The 7,605-nt window shown below is 33.8% G+C and overlaps 1 long non-coding RNA gene across 1 annotated transcript; it reads left to right on the plus strand.

Moving 5' to 3' along the window:
- Positions 1-5,367: 5,367 nt before the first annotated feature.
- On the plus strand, positions 5,368-7,048 carry LOC132313197 (uncharacterized). Its single transcript, XR_009483397.1, has 2 exons — positions 5,368-6,005; positions 6,859-7,048. It is a non-coding gene; the product is annotated as an uncharacterized LOC132313197 (long non-coding RNA).
- The last annotated feature ends 557 nt before the right edge of the window (positions 7,049-7,605 follow it).

Here is a 7,605-nt window from a genome sequence, read left to right on the forward strand (position 1 = left end):
GCAATACTGTACTGTTGCTCATATGGTATTTGATCATCCTGCATCTCTTCAACATCGGGTTCAACTGGAGTGCTGTCTTATTTCTCTGGAGCTTCAAAGTCATGCTCTACCCGCTGCTTAACACCCTGAGATTCACCTGTAACAAAAGACTCATTTCTCGAGTAAAGTAAAGCAAACTCATCAAAAGTAACATCTCTGCTGGTAATAAACTTAGGTGACTTAGGATCAGGACACCGCAACCTGTATCCCTTCACCCCAGATGCATAGCCAATAAAAATACATTTCTTGGCTCTAGGTTCAAGTTTTCCTTTATTAACATTAGCATAAGCAGGACATCCAAAAACTCTTAAATTAGAATAATCAGCAGAAGTACCAGACCATACCTCTTCAGGTGTTTTGTATTCAATAGCAGTTGATGGTGACCTGTTCACCAGGTAACAAGCTGTGTTGACTGCTTCAACCCAAAATCCTTTAGACAACCCAGCATTGAAAAGCATACAGCGAGCTCTTTCTAAGAGAGTTCTATTCATGCGTTCTGCTACACCATTCTGTTATGGAGTCTTTCGAACTATATGGTGTCTGACAATGCCTTCATTTCTGCAGAAATTGTCAAACTTTCCTGAGCAAAATTCTAAACCGTTATCTGTTCTGAGACGCTTGATTTTCTTTCTGGTCTGCTTTTCAATCATGACCTTCCACTGCTTAAATTTAAGGAACACTTCATATTTTTGCTTCAAGATATAGATCCAAACTTTCTAGGAAAAGTCATCAATGAAAGTCAACATACATCGAGAACCACTAAGAGAGGGAACTCTAGAAGGACCCCAAAGATCTGAATGAATATAATCAACAGTGCCCTTGGTCCTGTGAACAGTTGTACTGAACTTGAGTCTTTTCTGCTTGCTAAAGACACAATGCTCGCAAAAGTCCAGCTTTCTTGTCTTCTGTCCACCTAGCAAACCTCGTTTGCTTAATTATGTCAAACCCCTCTAACTCATATGCCCTAAACCTATATGCCATAGATAGGTAGTTTTTGAATCTTAATCAACTGAAAAAGATACTGAAGCAACGCCTATCACAGTACTGCCCTACAAAAAATAGAGGCCTTTTATCTGTTTTCCCTTAAGCATAGTAAGAGCACCTTTAGAAACTCTCAAAACCCCACCTTCAGCTGAAAACTTATAACCGTTAGAGTCAAGAGTATCTAGAGAAATTAAATTCTTTTTTCAAATCTGGAACATGCCAAACATCAGTTAAAGTTCTAACAATACCATCATGCATCTTAATTTGGATTGTGCCTATGCCAACAGTCTTATAAGGATTGTCGTTCCCCATTAAGACAGTACTACCATCAACAGAACGGTAAGTAGAAAACCAGTCCCTATTGGGACACATATGATAGGAATAACTAGAATCAAGAACCCATTCACTACTGTAGTGACAATCACTGACAGAAATTGAAAGAACATTTTTGACATCCGAGGAACTTTCCTCAGCAACCCCAACAATATCAGAAGAATTACTAGTGGATTTATCCTTAGACTCCTTTTTATCCCTTTTATCTTTTTCTTATTTTTTAATTTTGGACAATTCCACTTAATGTGCCCCTTTTGGTGACAATAATAACATTCAATATCTTTATGAGACCTAAATTTAGATCTCGATTTGCCCCTACTACCATAGCCCTTTTTCTCACTTTTTCCCCTCACAATCAGACCCTTGGCCTATTCATCTCCATTATTTCGAGACACCTTTTTTCTCAACTCTTGAGAGTTTAGTGAGGATTTAACATCCTCCATACTAATGGTGTCTTTTCCATAGAGTAATGTGTTAACAAAATGCTCATAGGAAGGAGGCAAAGAACACAACAAAATAAGGGCTTGATCTTCTTCATCAATTTTAATATCAGTATTTTTCAAATCCATAATAATAGAATTGAAATTATCAACATGATCCTTAAGAGGCATACCTTCCTTCATACGAAGGATGTAGAGTCTCTGTTTCAGGTAAAGTCTGTTGGTGAGAGACTTCGTCATGTACAGACTCTCCAATTTATGCCACAACTTTGCCGCCGTGTCTTCATCAATAACTTCACGCAGCACCTCATTGGCAAGATTCACGAGAATCGCACTGCGCGTTTTTTCATCGACCTCATCCTTGCCTTCATTGGACATAGTTTCTGGCAACTTGTCCTTCCCGAATAGCACATTCTTTAGACCTTGTTGAGTCAGCAGGGCCTGCATCTTGATGTGCCAAAGACTGAAACTAATCTTGCCATCAAATTTTTCAATTTCATATCTGGTCGACATCTAAAAATAAAACTCCTAAAAAAAATTCTCGGTGAATAGTACCGTATTTGTGAACAGTACCCGAATAGTATGTGTGAACAGTACCGTATGTGATAACAATATCTATACACAATACATGAACCGAGCTCTGATACCAATTTGTTATGAAAAAAGAATAGAGTAGGAGTTTATGAGAATAAGAGAAAATTAATGACAAGAAAAATAAAATGGCAATCACAAACGAGACAAGGATTTACGTGGTTCGGCTGTGCCTACATCCATGGGGAGAAGACAGAATAATATTTTACTATGAAAATAGAGAGATACAATTCTTAAGTGGCTCACACCCAAAATCCAATTATACCCAAAACTCTCACTCTTTGCTTTTCTTTACTAAGGAAATTACTCTCAAAATTTTGGATGATACTTGGATGCCATGGGCTAGGCTATTTATGACCAACATATCTACACACGGTTTGTATACTTGGTGACCACGAAATGGCAGGACTTGGTGACTATGAAAAAAGTTTTGCTGATCACAATTCTTGGAGGCCAAGTTGATGATACTATGGATGATGTAAATGGGTGATGTTGATGCTAATGAAATTGAGTCACAAATAAGTCAATACTATGTAACACCCTAACCCCAATCTCCCAAATCTGCTAAATAAAGTGAATAAATTTGCAGTGGTTTTAGGATTGGTTAGCTTTAAATACATAATTTTTATTTATTTTTACCGAACTCTTATTTTTAAGATAAAAATATTTTTTAAAATTATCTAACTTTTTAATCGGTCTATATGGGAAGTGCGAGTATATATACATATAAAATAATTAGAACAAAAAAAAAACAAGTGCCAAGAAAAAAATCAAAAAAGAATAAAAAGAAAGGTAATATGTGCAAGATGGATTCTGAAATCGATTATATATTCCTTCTTACAACTATAAATTCTTCCCTTTTTTTTTTTCTTTCTTTTTTTGTTTTTTCTTATATGTGTGTGTGTGTGTTAGTTTCTGTTTTTATTTTTACAACTATCCATGTATAAATAGATTTTAAAAAGAAAAAGAAAATAATTCATAGTTGTGAAAAGAAATATATACGTGTATATATATACATATAACTAATTTTGTATTTAAAAAAAAAATCTAGAATCTAGTGGATTCTTTTTTTTTTTTTTTTTTTAGAATCCAACTCTTGTGAATGGATTGTCCTATCTAACTTCTTTCTTTCTTTCTTTCTTTCTTTTTTTTTTTTTTTTTTTTCATAATTTATTCACATAACATTAGTTATTATATGTATCACACATTCCGTATGGACACAAGCACAGTTGCTTACTCAACTACAATTAGTACTCCTCATAAATTATTTGGTCAATTCGGAAGAACATATAAATGGAAATAGACCTGGCCCATTGGGCCTAGTTCTGGTTTGGATTCCAAACCATTCCTCTGCCCCAAATAAAGCCCCAAAATAATAATAATAAATAAATAAATAACATATGGTAAATTTTCCACTGAACTCTGGTATGAGATAACTTATATCTAAAAGGAAGTACCGCCGGTAGCTGACTTGGCATGGTTTACAAACGAATTGAAGAAGCACAAGAAAGATATTTATTAAGCAAGGGGAATACTCATCACAAGGTTTGCAGCATCTATGTTCTCACTTTATAGGCACATACTTTTGGAAGCAGTAATGACTTTTTGAAGGCCTGGTGCATAAATACATTCTAACAGACCAGTCGTCCGGTGTGTGATAACTACCAGGATACCATGCCCCTCACACATAAGGCCTGGAACCTCTCAGCAGACACAAATACTCTGTGAATGCCTCACAGATTTATGGGTAACCATTCAAGAGAATAACTACTTGTGATATTGAGATAGTTTATTCCTACCATCTCTTTCAGATTTAACCTTATGCCTCTTATGTCCAAAACCTGGAGCAAATATGAGCTTGGCATGATGGCATCAATTTGATGATCTTGGTGATCAAATTTTAAATACACTGATTCTCCTTGATTCTACCAGCAAATGCACATAATTGCATCTTTGCCAAAATCTTTCAGATATATATATAAATAAAACCAATATATATAAATACTCTGCCAGAAGAATTGCTAAAGAATGGTTCCGAGCGAATGCGTACAGTTGATGATTATGATGAGCTCTGTAGAGATCTCTGCAACTGACGAACAGAGAGCTTTGCGCTCGAGAGAAGATATATATAGGCAAAGAATTAGATTAGGTTGAATCAACTTGGGCTGTCTGTTGTACATCTTAGAGTTGTAACTTAATGGGCCTTTTTTTATTTTAGATCGAATGTTTATGGCCCATGAGGTTCATGAACCCTACCACTTTTTGTAAATCTTTCAGAATTTACTTTTGTAAATCTTTATTTTGTTTTATAAAAAAGTTAATTCTTAAAATAAATAAATAAATAAAAACTCAGAAGCTAGAAGAATTTCCAGTAAAAAAGAAGCCAAACTCAGTGCATAAGGCTCTTTCCATTGGGGAGAGTCTTTCCTTTCATTTTTACCCAATGCTCCGCCATTGCAGAATTTTTAAAGAGTTGAATATACAACCTTACCTCTGATATCTGTAGGCCACAAAAAAAACACCTTACGGCTTCAATACATAATTATTATATTATTTGAGTTTGACCAACAGTCTACTTCTGGATTCGGTTCACAACCTTTGTCGTGGCCCAAATGTTATACATCCTAAATGTGACCCACCCTAGGCATCTTCATTTTAGATTTTAACTTTTTTTTTTTTGACATAAAAAACAAAATTAAAAATAAAAACAGGGAAAAGAAAGTATGTGAGACTAAGTTAGAATGAAACAAGATATCATGTAATTATTTTATTCAATATATATATATATATATTGAATAAATATAAAAGTATAACCAAAGGACTTAAAACTTAAACTCAAATCAAATATTTTCAAAAATTGTCATCCTTTTTATCCAATAAAGCTTAAATAACAAATGTCATATTCAATGTATGTAGAGATACAATGTGATGTTTCCAATTTTTGCCATTTTTCAATTTTTAGAAATTTTTTATTTTTTGAGGGCATTCTCGTCTTTTGTCGTTTTGCGTGCCGGACACTGTGGAGTGTGCTGGTTATGTCCTAGAGTTGTTTGGGACATTTCATTGAGTTCAGAACTCTTTGAATTGTAAGGGTGATCATTCTTGCATTTTTTCATTTTTCGGGCTGGAAGGTTCCGCGTGGAACCCGCTACCGGAATTGTTGTTCACGAAAATTTTAGTTGGGTCCATTTGCATCATATTTATTTTGTTTAGTGTGTTATATGAAGTTGTGAAATTATTTAATATGTATTTATATATGTATGTAGTGTAAAAAAAAAAGAAAAAAGAAAAAAAGAAAAGAAAAGAATGGTAGGACCAACTAATATCAAACTTAAGGCCAACAAAACACTAGTTGGTCTCTATTTTCTTTCTTCTCTCCCGTTGGCTTCTCTCACTCTCTCTCAAGCTTCGGTTTTCTTTTCTTTTTTTTTTCTTTCTTTTTCTTCTTCAAACTTCAGTCCTAGATTTCTCTTTCAACTTTTGATATTTTTAAGAGCCGCTTGCGGCAATTTGAAGAGCACAGCAAGATCTTCACATCCATATAAGCAATTTCAGTTTTAGTACACTCTAGGGATTCTGGTTTTGAGACCCATTTTAGGGGTTTTTGCTTGATTTGAGGTAGGGATCCCTAATTCCTACAATCTTGCACCTTTGTGAATTAATCTTACTTGATTAGTGTTTTAGCATAATAATTTGTGTTAATTGCTCTTTCAATTGACTTGATTGTGTATATGAAGTATGTGAATATGTGTATTTGATTAAATTGAATGAAAGAGCATGCTTAATGTGTTAATTTTTCATGCCTAAAATGCTTATTAAATTGTTAGAGATTTTGTGATGGAGCATGATAAATTTGATTTGATTATCTTATAAATGACCTAATTGTGTATTATGGAGCATGTTGCTACATGTATTTGTTGATTTATATGAGAAGCATGTCTAAATATTGATTTTCTATGTTTATTGTGTTGATAATTTGTTAGAGATAATATATGAAGGCATGAGTAAGTTTTCATAGGATTCTTGTAAAGTTTGTCTTACGGTGTTGAATGGAAATTCCTCATTGCCCTAGTATTGCATACATGAGACATACATGCACATTGTGGGGCATGAATGAAGGGAAATGGTTTTGAACAAATGAAAAAGGGATTTTGGGAAACCTGTTTGAGAAATGGATTTTGTGAAAATCCGGACACCGAGGAGGTACCGAGGGACGAGTTACGTTAATGGTTTGAAAAGTGAAGTTTTTGAAGTGAATTGAAAAATGGGGAGTGACATGCATAGCATTGCATTCATGGCATGGAAATTTGTTAATTTTGAACTTGGAAATTATGTTGTATTTTCCCAGCTTAACATGATCCCATTCCTTATTGTTTAATTCTTTGTTTGGATTCACGGGGTTACAAGAAGTGTGTTTTAGGTGCCACCTACTGAGCTTTATGCTCACCTTATTATTTAATATATTTTTCAGGACATGGAAAAGAGGTGGCGAATGACCATCCACCACAAGTTTAGACGGGATTGGAAATTTATATTTTGCTATTTTTATTTTACAACTTTAATATTTTGTAAATGTAAATTTTGACTATTAAAACTTTAGTATAATTTCGTGGACTATAAACTTTAGTATAATTTCATGGACTATAAATTATTGTTTTCTTTTCATTATGGACTTTTGATTTCAGCTGTATTTCATGGATTATAAATTAATGTAATTAGATTATGTTCCTTGTAAATAAGTATTGGACTAAGTAGTGGACTGTCACTCCCAATTTTTTTTTTTTATTGAAGGAACTGGAGGGAAAGGACTCTAATTATATGTATATAGTTATTTTGGGAATTGGTATATTGTTCGCATTATGCGTTGGGACAGAATAGATTAGTTTATGGCCAAGTGAGGCTATTACAATTTTTTTTATGCATTTCAACAGGTCATGATACGATCCTTTTAGTAAAGTTCATGCCGAATTTTGATATCATTTTAGGATCGTGACATACAAAGAGCTAAACTGTCCTAAATAACCCCATTATCCATCCCCATGACACAAGTCAGTAACCAACATCATACTATCAATCATATAGACCTTTTTTTTTATTCAAAATAAAATAAAATTGGGAGAATCACATTATCCTGGACAATTATGATTTTTCAGTAAAGTAATATTATCACATGTGTAGAAAATCAAAGAACTGTTAAATTCAACCCAATCTAAACCTT

This window comes from Cornus florida, unplaced genomic scaffold (genome assembly GCF_030987335.1).
Source record: "Cornus florida cultivar Cherokee Brave unplaced genomic scaffold, ASM3098733v1 CherokeeBrave_3.0.0_Hap2_Chr06, whole genome shotgun sequence".
Classification (NCBI taxonomy): Eukaryota; Viridiplantae; Streptophyta; class Magnoliopsida; order Cornales; family Cornaceae; genus Cornus; species Cornus florida.